This window comes from Triticum aestivum, chromosome 3A, assembly GCF_018294505.1.
Source record: "Triticum aestivum cultivar Chinese Spring chromosome 3A, IWGSC CS RefSeq v2.1, whole genome shotgun sequence".
Classification (NCBI taxonomy): domain Eukaryota; kingdom Viridiplantae; phylum Streptophyta; class Magnoliopsida; order Poales; family Poaceae; genus Triticum; species Triticum aestivum.
The window spans coordinates 510,466,004-510,479,087 of NC_057800.1; positions in this window are offsets into that span (position 1 = coordinate 510,466,004).

Here is a 13,084-nt window from a genome sequence, read left to right on the forward strand (position 1 = left end):
GGAAGAAAGAGGACCACCTCTGAGGACCCGGAGACAATGGTCTCCAATCGGGGGAAGAAATCTTCGCCAGACGGTCCTGTACCGGGGGATACCCCGGCAGCACTATGTCTTCAAGGGGATCAGCCCTCCATCGAGCTGTAACTAAAAAGGGTACTTAATAATGAAAAAACTTTGCCTTACTCCTGAGGAAAATAACCGAAGCATTTATATTGCAGTTCAGATCTTAGCCCTTCTCAGCAGAGCTCGTCTTCGGGGGATCTTCTTACAGAGATGATGGAGAGCGAAACGCCTCCCCCTGCCATACCGCCTCATGAGGCGAGCGACCCCAAGGTGTCGTCGCAGAGGATTTCTCCTGATCCGGCAAGGACAGAAGGTAGTCATATGGCCACCGAAAGTCCTCAGTATCCGGCTTTTGAAGAGAGCAATCCAAAGAGTCCGGCTCCACCTGGTGTGCGGTCAGACGTACTGAGGGATCTGCTAGAGCGATCGGCTATCTCAGAGGAGCACCGCACGTTGATGGGTGCAGTGATTGAAAGAATTTCGTCCGCTGAAAGTGGGTTGCATGAAGCTATTATGAGTCTACTGTCGGGTTTTGAGGTACGTGAAATGATGTACATTTTTGACAGTATCGCACATTTTTAGATGTGCCCTGTGTAGATAGTAGCCCCTGAGACTCTGCGTGCCATCGAAGACGACAACGCATAGAGGATCATAGTCCCAGGAATAATCGTGCCGCTATGATATGCAGGTGGCGGAGGGTCTGGTGGCCAGCCGGACTAAAGAGTTTGCCGATCTAAAGCGGTAGCTTGATGTGGCAGACGCCGACATCGTACTTGTCAACAAGCGGCTTGACGAGGCGCAAGGTATGCAATTTCTCAAGTGACACATGATAAGAGGAGCATGATGCCAGTATCTATAACATGTTTTTGAATGCAGATGGAGTTGTGGCCGTGGAGAACCTTCGGGCGGAACTCGCCCGAGCCAAAGAACAAGCCAGGAAAAGCGATGCGGCTGCCCTAAAGGCAATCGAGGAGCTAAAAGCCGAACAGGCTGCTCACTGCCAAAGCAAGGAGGAAATAGCCAGAATGGCTGTGGAATTGAAGAATGCCGCTGACCATTACGAGCTTCTTGAAAAGGAAGATTGAGCGAAGAGGACAAACCTGGAGAAGGCCACGGTGGCAGCCAAAGACACCCGCTCTGCAATGAGAGCGATGAAGGAGGAGCTGCGCCAAGCCGGGGATATTACGGTTGGGAAGCCCTTTATGCTGCGGATGAAGTTCGAAGATCCTAAGTACGCCCCTTTGGACCGCCTGTGGAGTTCTGCAGACGCATATCTGGACTTACCGGCGAGTGCAGCTGATGCGGCCGAATACTTCCGAGATAAAAAAGATCGCGAAGTGGAAAAGCTGTTCTGGTCACAATTTCACGTTCCAGAGCGCCCGCTTCCATTGACTGATCGGTTGGCCGAATGGGCCGAGTTGAATAGATTGTCCGGACTCGCCATGAGGTCTGTTGTGGATCATCTGTGGTCGGAAAGGCCAAAGCCGAACAGTTATTTTAGTTTGTTGCAACAGTTCCTTGGTGCAGTGCCGCATATCAACGCGATGAAGAGGTCGGTGTGTGTAGAGGGTGCGCGGATGGCCCTTGCCCGTGTGAAGACATACTGGGCGGAGATGGAGGCCACCGCCATTGCAGCCCAAGATTCGGACGAGAGCCGAGTACCTGACAAGCACTACTTTTGAGAAGTTCTTGAGGTCACTCGCTCCATAGAGGCGCAGTGCTCGAAGAATATTATGTTCTAATGACATGTATTCCCATTGAAAAACAATGTTTTACTGAATTGTGAAGGCTATTTTATACTTGTGCCTACAAGAATTATAATACCTCCTGTGCGGCCGTTTATGTATGTACGTATATAACCTGAAAGATGGCAGTCGTCGGCTTCAGCCCCCACGCATATAATGCGGGGGTATTCGCAGAAGACGCATGTTCACACTTGATCCAACGTCTTGGTCCATTAAGGAGGTGATAGCGCAGCGAACCAGGCAATCGGACTATAATGCTTTAACACTTTCACTTAGCCAGAGGAGTTTGATAGTGGGGCTACTATATAGCCCCTGGTGGCTCTGCGCTCATCCGAATTCGGGGCGCGTACATGCCTGGCCGGGAAATGGCCCTTCGTTAAGGCGGAGGAATCCCGAAGATTCCAATAGGTCATCGAGTGGTTGACCAGTCTCACGCTATATCATGACAGTCAGTTTTCGGCTTTCTCTACTGAGGTGCTTGTCTGGATGACCCAGGGCACAATCACAGTAGTTCTCCTGGTGCCGCCTTAGCCTATAGAGCGGAACGTAAGGCAGCAAAACATAGGAGCCAGGCAAACCCAACATTTGACCAAAGACATGATTCGGAGCTGATGCATATAAGGCCAAACTCGCGACGCCGAACACTCCCTAAGGTATTCGGTCTTTATTATGTAAACCCGGCTAAGCAGTGCCTTTGTAATAAGCCCCTGGTGTCCAGGTACGTGCAATAATCTGACGTGGCCAAATGCCCATACGTCAGCATCCATCTCAGTTATACTGAGAATCGGTGAGATGTGTATCAACAAGAGACAGTAAAAAAGGTTTACGCAGGGTCTTAATCTAAAGAGAATCCTTGGAACGGGTCCCTGCTGCACGTCTGCGCCTGTGTCTCCGTTGTGCCGTTTCCTGGACGGGTGTAGCACGATGGTCATCTGTAAAAGAGAGGAACTTAGCTGAAAAGTTGTCGTGCAAAAGGTAGGTTATACTAAATAAACCAAGTACAGTTCAAGATGAGTAAAATTGAGCCTATTTGTCACTTGTTTACACGTGTTGAGCCCCTTGTATAGTTATAGGGGTATAGCCATCAAACCTGTATCAATTATATAGCTACACCGGACTCGTCTAACTGTGTCCGTGGTCTTAACGACCTATCAGATGCTCTGGCTGGTTAGGCCGTTTAGTGTGCGGCTGCCAAAGCAGCCGCACGGTCTTCCACGTGCAAGGAGTGCTCAATTTTTCCATTTACTGTAATGATGCCACGTGGACCAGGCATCTTTAGCATGAGAGAAGCATAATGTGGTATTGCGTTAAAGCGAGCGAAAGCTTCACATCCGAGTAGTGCTTGATAGCCACTTTGAAACGGAGCAATGTGGAAGGTTAACTTTTCGCCGCGGAAGTTATCGGGAAAGCCGAATATAACTTCTAGTAGCAGGGAGCCCATGCAATGGGCTTCTGGGCCTGGCGTTACTCCTTTAAAGGTAGTATTTCTGTGGCTGATTTTTGTTGGGTCTATCCCCATTTTGCGGACTGTATCCTGATATATCATGTTTAAACTACTGCCGCCGTCCATCAGGACTCGTGTGAAGTGGTATCCGTCAATTATCGGGTCTAACACCAAGGCAGCCCATCCTGCATGCCGGATACTTGCCGAGTAATCCCGATGGTCGAAGGTGATCGGTTGAGACAACCAGTGGTGGAACTCCACGGTGATGGCCCTGGGGCACGTGTCTCTATCACGTGTAACACGCTTACTGTTTTGACTTCTGGTGGGAATTTCTTCTGTTCCCCAGTGCTTTGCTTGCGAGGCTCGTCCTCGTCTTCGCTTGGTGTATCCTGCCACTTGTGTTCGGCGTTGAGCTTGCCGGACTGCTTGAAGACCCAACATTCTCTATGGGTATGATTTGCAGGTTTGTCGGGGGTGTTGTGGATCTTACCTAATTTATCCAGAATCTTGTTTAGGCTGGACAGTTTGTATCTGTTGCCTTTGGAGGGCAGCTTTTGCTGACCTGGCCGAGAGCTTCTGAATCCGGCATTTACTGCCGTGCTCTTTTGGCTGTCTTCTTTATTCCGGCGCTTGTTTTTGCTGCGTCGTGGCTTCTCGTTTCCGTCCCTGACTTCGGATGTACTTGGGTCGCTGGTGCTACATCGGGCTAACCAGCCGTCCTCGCCCGCGCAAAAGCGGGTCATGAGGCTTGTGAATGCTGCCATAGTTCTTGGCTTTTCTTGGCCGAGGTGTCTGGCAAGCCATTCGTCTCGAACGCTGTGTTTGAAAGCTGCTAAGGCTTCGGCGTCCGGACAGTCGACTATTTGGTTCTTTTTAGTGAGAAACCTGTTCCAAAGCTTTCAGGCTGACTCTCCGAGCTGTTGAGTTATATGACTTAAATCGTCTGCATCCGGTGGTCGGACATAGGTCCCTTGAAAATTTGCCCGAAAAGCGTCCTCGAGCTCTTCCCAACTACCAATGGTGTTTTCGGGGAGGCTTTTAAGCCAGTGCCGGGCTGGCCCTTTGAGCTTGAGGGGTAAGTACTTGATGGCACGGAGATTGTCTCCTCGAGCCATGTGGATATGGAGGATGTAGTCCTCAATCCAGACCCCAGGGTCTGTCGTTCTGTCGTATGCCTCTATGTTTACGAGTTTGAATCCCTCTGGAAATTCATGGTCCAGCACCTCATCGCTGAAACATAGGGGGCGTGCGGCACCCCTATATTTGGGTGTACTGTGGTGTTCGGATTGTTTCTGTGTTGCATTGCGTGCTTGAGCGCGCTTTCTTGGCCCGTAGATGGATCTGGTTGCGCCGTCCTTTTGATGCGAGTCCTCTCGTGGATCGCGTGCTGGCTTGTGTGCGGCATCGTTTGCCGCTCTATGTTGGCCCCGAGGTCGTCTATCCGACTGGATGGCTGTTTTGTTTTGTGATTGTGGGGGCTCTAAGGCCTCATCATCGAATTCAGGTAGTAGCTTTCGCTTCGGGTAGCTCTTTGTGTGGCGACTGCCGCCATACTTTTCTGCAGTATTGAGTACTTTACTCCATCTGATTTTGAGTGTATCTTCCGCAACCTTGAGCTTTCACTTCTGCTTTTTCAGGCTCCGCGCAGTGGCGACAAGCCTTTGATGGAGATTCTTCTACTCCAGGAGTTTGTCCGGTGTGATGTCATCCGAACTGTTATCTTTGCTGGAGATGGGTTGTTCAGTTTGATTATCCGTGTTGCCATCGTCGGACGGTTGTTCAATGCCATGTTCGTCGTCCGCTGGCTCACCCTACTCTATCGTTGGGCCTCTATGATCGCTATTTCTGCCGAGGCGGGTTTTGGAGTGGCATTTATGCCGCCGCTTTGATTGCTTCTTGAGGGAACGATCCTTCGCTACATCCTTCCGTTCCTCGTTGTCGTTTTCTTTGGGTGTGTCCATCATGTATACATCATGGGATGAGGTCGCTGTCCAGTGCCCCGTGGGTAGTGGTTCCTGTTGATCTCCTGCATCGTCGTCCATACCATCGATGTCTTCGAAGTCGAAGTCGAGCATGTCGGTCAAATCATCAACAGTGGCTACTAAGTGGGTGGTGGGTAGGGGCAGCTAGTTTCTTCGTCATCCGCATCCCAATCCTGCCGAACATAGTCCGGCCAGGACTCTCCTGGCAAGGAGAGAGACCTTAATGAGTTCAGTATGTTGCCGAAGGGCGAGTGCTGAAAGGTATCCGCGGAGGTGAACTCCATGATCGGTGCCCAGTCGGACTCGATAGGCACTAGCGCAGGCGGTTCGGAGTCCGTGGCCGGGGAAGAATCCGATAGTTTGGAGTCACGGCTCTCGTGAAGGGTAAGGTCGATATTCGGCTCGATCGCTGCTGAGACTGTGGCCTGCGTGGCGGGGTCTAGCCACCCGTCCATGGATGGCGCAATTGGCTCCGGCTTGAGGGTCGGAGCGGTTGTAGGTGCGATCCTCCGAACACTGTCCGACGGCAGAGTTAAATCATGCTCATCGTGACCGTGCGGCGCACTCGGCAAGGGCTCGAATCCGTCGAAGATCAAGTCTCCGCGGATGTCGACCGTATAGTTTAAGCTTCCAAACCTGACCTGGTGGCCACGGGCGTAACTCTCGATCTGCTCCAGATGGCCAAATGAGTTGGCCCGCAGCGCGAAGCCGCCGAATACAAAGATCTGTCCGGGGAGAAAAGTCTCACCCTGGACTGCATCGCTATCGATGATCGAAGGAGCCATCAAGCCTAACGATGACGACATAGAGGAACTCTCGATGAAAGCACCAATGTCGGTGTCAAAACCGGCGGATCTCGGGTAGGGGGTCCCGAACTGTGCGTCTAGGCGGATGGTAACAGGAGACAAGGGACGCGATGTTTTTACCCAGGTTCGGGCCCTCTCGATGGAGGTAAAACCCTACTCCTGCTTGATTGATATTCATAATATGGGTATTACAAGAGTTGATCTACCACGAGATCGAAGAGGCTAAACCCTAGAAGCTAGCCTATGGTATGATTGTTGTTCTTGGTCCTATGGACTAAACCCTCCAGTTTATATAGACACCGGAGGGGGCTAGGGTTACACAGAGTCGGTTACAAGGAAGGAGATCTACATATCATGCCTTCAATCTTGTATCTTCATAGTCCAACAGTCCGGCAAAAGGATATAGTCCGGCTGTCCGGATACCCCCTAATCCAGGACTCCCTCACTCTCATTTTGTCACTTTCATATACTAGTGGGATTTTTTCATTATAGAACTTGGCTTGTATATTCCAATGATGGGCTTCCTCAAAATGCCCTAGGTCTTCGTGAGCAAGCGAGTTGGATGCACACCCACTTAGTTTCTTTTGTTGAGCTTTCATATACTTATAGCTCTAGTGCATCCGTTGCATGACAATCCCTACTCACTCACATTGATATCTATTGATGGGCATCTCTATAGACCGTTGATACGCCTAGTTGATGTGAGACTATCTTCCCCTCTTTTTGTCTTCTCCACAACCACCATTCTATTCCACATACAGTGCTATATCCATGGCTCACGCTCATGTATTGCATGAAGATTGAAAAAGTTTTGAGAATGTCAAAAGTATGAAACAATTGCTTGGCTTGTCATCGGGGTTGTGCATGATTTAAATACTTTGTGTGGTGAAGATAGAGCATAGCCAGACTATATGATTTGTTAGGGATAACTTTCTTTGGCCATGTAATTTTGAGAAGACATGATTGCTTTGTTAGTATGCTTGAAGTATTATTATTTTTATGTTAATATGAACTTTTGTCTTGAATATTTCGGATGTGAATATTCATGCCACAATTAGGAAGAATTACATTTAAATTATGCCAAGTAGCACTCCGCATCAAAAATTCTTTTTTTATCATTTACCTGCTCGAGGATGAGCAGGAATTAAGCTTGGGGATGCCTGATACGTCTCCAACGTATCTATAATTTTTGATTGCTCCATGCTATATTATCTACTATTTTGGACCATATTGGGCTTTATTTTCCACTTTTATATTACTTTCGGGACTAACCTATTAACCGGAGGCCCAGCCCAGAATTGCTGTTTTTTGCCTATTTCAGTGTTTCGAAGAAACGGAATATCAAACGGAGTCCAAACGAAATGAAACCTTCGGGAACATGATTTTCTCACCGAATATGATCCAGGAGACTTGGACCCCCCGTCAAGAAAGAAATGAGGTGGCCACGAGGGTGGAGGGCGCGCCCCCTGCCTCATGGGCCCCCCTTTGCTCCACTGGCGTACTCCTTCCTCCTATATATACCTACGTACCCCCAAACGATCAGATACGGAGCCAAAAACCTAATTCCACTGCCGCAACCTTCTGTATCCACGAGATCCCATCTTGGGGCCTGTTCTGGAGCTCCACCGAAAGGGGAATCCACCATGGAGGGCCTCTAAATCATCACCATAGCCCCTCCGATGAAGTGTGTGTAGTTTACCTCAGACCTTCGGGTCCATAGTTAGTAGCTAGATGGCTTCTTCTCTCTTTTTGGATCTCAATACAACGTTCTCCCCCTCTCTCGTGGAGATCTATTCGATGTAATCTTCTTTTTGCGGTGTGTTTGTTGAGACCGATGAATTGTGGGTTTATGATCAAGATTATCTATGAACAATATTTGAATCTTATGTGAATTCTTTTATGTATGATTGGTTATCTTTGCAAGTCTCTTTGAATTATCAGTTTGGTTTGGCCTACTAGATTGGTTTTTCTTGCAATGGGAGAAATGCTTAGCTTTGGGTTCAATCTTGCGGTGTCCTTTCCTAGTGATAGTAGGGGCAGCAAGGCACGTATTGTATTGTTGCCACCGAGGATAACAAGATGGGGTTTTTATCATATTGCATGAAACTATCCCTCTACATCATGTCATCTTACTTAAGGCGTTACTCTGTTTTCTTGAACTTAATACTCTAGATGCATGCTGGATAGCGGTCGATGAGTGGAGTAATAGTAGTAGATGCAGGCAGGAGTCGGTCTACTTGTTTCGGACATGATGCCTATATACATGATCATACCTAGATATTCTCATAACTATGCTCAATTCTGTCAATTGCTCAACAGTAATTTGTTCACCCACCATAGAATACTTATGCTCTTGAGAGAAACCACTAGTGAAATCTATGGCCCCCGGGTCTATTCTCATCATATCAATCTTCCATCACTTTATTATTGCTTTGCTTTTTTACTTTGCCCTTTAATTTTATTTTGTATCTTTATACAAAAAATACAAAAAATATTATCTATCATCTCTATCAGATCTCAGTCTTGTAAGTGACCGTGAAGGGATTGAAAACCCCTAATCGCGTTGGTTGCGTGGAGCTATTTGTTTTGTGTAGGAACGAGGGACTTGCGTGTAGCCTCCTACTGGATTGATACCTTGGTTCTCAAAAACTGAGGGAAATACTTACTCTACTCTGCTGCATCACCCTTTCCTCTTCAAGGAAATCCAACGCAGTGCTCAAGAGGTAGCAGGCTCCAAGAGGATGGCAACGACAAGAGGAAGCTAGGGGACATGCTCGTTCTCGCTGAGACGCCGAGTAGAGAGTGGGAGAAGAGGACAGAGGCGCCAGAGCGCGCGTTTTGCTGGCATGACCCGTGGTCACCGCCTGAGCTGGCATCAAGAAGAGCCAAATGGCTGGCAATTGTTGTCTAGGGGGGAGTTCTTCTAGGGGAGGTTTCAACTGTGGCGGTAGCTCGATGAAAGGCTTTGTGGTTAAATGTTAAGTGAGCTATGAAGTTTGCTATTGCAAACTTGATCATGAAACAGTGATCGACTGAGGTGAGATTAGAGCCACATAGGATGTCTGGGGAGTTTACCTTAGGAAGGACTATAATCTTGGAGGTTTTGGAGATAATTGGCCCACAACTAAATAGTTGCTTTGTAAATGCAATTTAGGTCTAGAAACAAGATTAGGATGATGCTCTCACATAGAGTATCAACTTGAGCTCAAATTTGGCAAGGCTTTACGATTTGGACATATGATGATGCTGTAAAAATTTCATTCCAATTGGATTCACCAAAAGGATACTTGTTTCACAAACATCCTCTCTGTCCAAAATCTAGAAATAATTTTGGTGATCAAATGGCTTAAGTAAATGATCCCAAATTTGGTGGATAGAATTTATTTGGGTAGGATCACGATCTGGTAATTTCTCAGAATTTATGAAGCAATATAAAATATACTTGCTTCACAACCTAGAAATATTAACAGAATCAAAGATTTGAAGCTATGCTCATATATTTGATTTGATGGAGCTGAACATTGGAGGAGTGGTATTATATGAGCATATGAAGGACTGTGCAAAATTTCAACTTATCTGGGTAACCCTAGCTAGTACTTCCTTCACAAAGGCTTCCCTTAGACAGGAACTTTGAAACATCACTGAGGAAGATTTGCTAGGCAAATGAAGCTGAATTTTGGCATGAGGCAATTATTTAGACAAGAAAAGATGTCCAAAAAGTTTGGGGTCAAATGAGAAAAGATAAATAGCACTTTCTTCACAATGTGCCATTTAGGGCAGAATAGGAAAATGATTAATTGAGTGTTATTTTTGAATATGGCAATGAATTTTTTGCCATATTTGATGAATATATGACCCAAACAATTTATGAGAATTATTTGGGAATTTTAGGGGTGATGGAAATATGGGTTGCTTCACAAGCTAGGACAGACAAGGTTATTCCTTTAACAGAAAAAGAATAACCCTAAGGAAAAGAATATTGGGGTTGGGCTAGGATGAAAATGGCAAGGTCTTGGAAAGTGTTTGAGTATGACAAGCCACTCTGTAAAGAAAGAAGAGGTCATCTTCTTCAGTTTCCAGACCACAAAGCCACAGAAAAAGAAATCTCAAGCAAAAATCTCAGAAAAACAAAAGAAAAAGAAAGGGCCAAAAATCAGGTTGTGACATTTGACTCACCAAATGAAGTAATTGGAAGATGCTTCATGGCTAAAGGTCCTAAGGTATCACACCCCGAGTACTTTTTCAATAGCGGTGAAGATGATTTGCTAGGTGATGATGATTTACTTGTTGACAATGTTAGTGATGAAAACTATGATGAAATTGCTATTAATCATGCTAATCAAGATGAAACAAATGACAGTGACAATAAGGAGATTGAGCATCTAACTAAAGAACTAAACGCTCTTAAGTGAGCTCATGAAACTACTTTAGAGGATCATCGAGAGCTTTTAAAGACTCATGAGAAGGTACGCTTTGAAAAGCTCAATTTAGAGCAAGAGCATGGGTTTTTAAAAGCAATCAATGATGATCTTCGAAAGAAAAGTTCCTCTTACATTGCCAAGTGTTTACTCTTGTCTACTTACATGCCACAAGTAAAATCTAGCAATAAGAACAAGAAAGATTCTTCCTCTAGTAGTAACAATAACAATGTTAAATCCAATATTGTTGCTTCTAGTAGTTCTTTTGATTCCACTAATGATTCTCTTAGCCAAGTTACACTTGAGCAAGAAAATAGTTTATTGAAGGGAATTATAGAGAAAGGTGTTTACAAGAGCCTTGCCAGAAGTAAGCAATTTGAGGAAATTGTGCGCAAGCAAGGAAGACACCGGAAGAATCAAGGTGTTGGTTTTGAATGGAAGTTCAATGCCAATGGAGTTGAGTGGGAAGAAGATCAATACCCCAAGACAAAGTTTGTTCCTCGACAAGAGAAGTATGACCCCACTTCTTTCAAGGGAACACGAGCTCAAGATGATCTTCCACCACAAGCTAAAGGGCAAGGACAAGCTTCAAGAAGAGATTGATTCATTTGAAGAAGCTCCTAAGGCCATGGTCAATTGGATTCCCAAGACTACGTCAAGTTCTACTTCATTAAGAACGACTACAACTCCAAGGATTCCCATCTAGTTGATGTGGATCCCAAAGAAGAAGAACTAGAGAGTTCTTGAGGATGACTCTGCCAACATACTTCACTCATATTCATTTTGGCAAGGACATGTGCATTCAACTTCCATATCTTGCACTAGTTCATGGAGTCACAAACCCTATTTTTGGTAAGACAAGGGACAAGGTAACCCAATGCTTTCATGGACATCATCATATGTGTATTTCACTCTATGCCTATGGATATTCTTGCATGTTCCTTTTGGGACTAACCCGTGTAGGTATTGAAAGTGCAACTCACTCTAATGGTTTGCTCCAAATGATCTACATCAACTTTGAGCATCCACATCTTCAACACCTACATGAAGTCATCATCGACAAAACTCAAGGTTACTTCATCCCTCTTAGGGGGAATATCACATCTAGGGGCAGCTTTGCTCTGAAGATTGAGCTAAAGCAACTCAAATGATGTGAACACAACAATGCTTTATGTAAAAGTGGTAACCCCACTTGTGCTTAAATGATGAGTATGACCTATGATCAATTTTTTCATTTGACTGCTAAGTCAATATACTCATATATAGATGACCTAGTCATCGCCAATTACTTGATAGATGCTAGAGTGTTTGTGCATGCTTTGCCACATATTTTATTTGCTATCTTATTCTGTGAGCATGTTGATTGCATAATTTTCTCCATTTGAGGACATCCATTTGCCAGACCCCTCCCGATGAACAGGATCCCGTTTCGAATGTGGCCGGTCGAACACAAGGCCGTTTCCGCCGTACTGCGGTACGCCAGGCCTCGTTTCCATCGGCTGTTCCGTCCAAGCCCTCCTGATGAACACGACAACGCATTACGTTCCGACCCTGTCGGATTTCGGGTTCTGGCAGACCCTTGAGGTTCGAACACTGGGTGCGCGCGGTGATCTCTCCCCTACCGATCTACGTCCGATCCTCTCGTGCAAACTAAGACGAAAACGATGGACAACACAAGGGACACGAGGTTTATGCTGGTTCGGGCCACCGTTGTGGTTTAATACCCTACTCCAATGTGTGGTGTGGTGGATTGCCTCTGGGCTGATGATGGACAATACAGAGGAAGAACAGCCTCGCGAGGGGTGTTCTTGAGTTGGGGCTATGCGTTCTACTTTGCCTCTCTTCTTGGGCTCTACCAGATTTCTAGCTCTCTCCTCTCTCTCTCTACTTACTTCGTCCCCCTACTCTGTGGTGGCTAGCTCTGTTTATAGAGGCCCTGGGCCTCTTCCCGAATAATTGAGCGGGAAAGGCGCCAACAATTGGCCATTTTGAAGGGGAACATCTAGTACAAGTTATCCTGACCAAAGCACTGGCGATGACGCCGTCTTGGGCTCCATGGTGACCTCCATCCCGCCGTCCGGCTGGTCTTGGTCTTGTTGCACCGGAATGGTAACCTTTGCCTCACGCCTCGGCCTATGCTTGCCCCCTTTGCACCAAAGGGGAAACAAGGACTCTGCGTAGTCCGGTGCCCACCTGGCGCTCGCCTGGCCTTGATCGTCATGGATTGCGTCATGGGATCCTCGTGAGGTACCCTTGCATTGATCTCTCTGCCTCCTCGCGAGCCTGCCTGAGGAGGCCGCTCTGGAGGAAGCTCCATGTCGTCCGCCCCGCGAGGCTTGGCCCCTCGCGTGGGTCTTGAGCTTGAGCTGATGAAGATGGGCCGCACTGGGCCCCCCACTTGAGCCACGCCGCAGGCCGCAGGCAGGCAAGTCTGGGGACCCCCGTTCCCAGAACGCCCACAGTAGCCCCCGGGCCCAAGGCGCGCGCGGGCTTGGCTTAGCAAAGAAGCGAAGGGGCAAGCGTGAAGCATCGCGGGCTCTAACAGCCTGCGGCCTTGGGCGCCGTGTGGCGGTTGATTGGACATGGGCGTTTGCACTTCCCCATGATGCCTCGGCAACTGCACGACTTG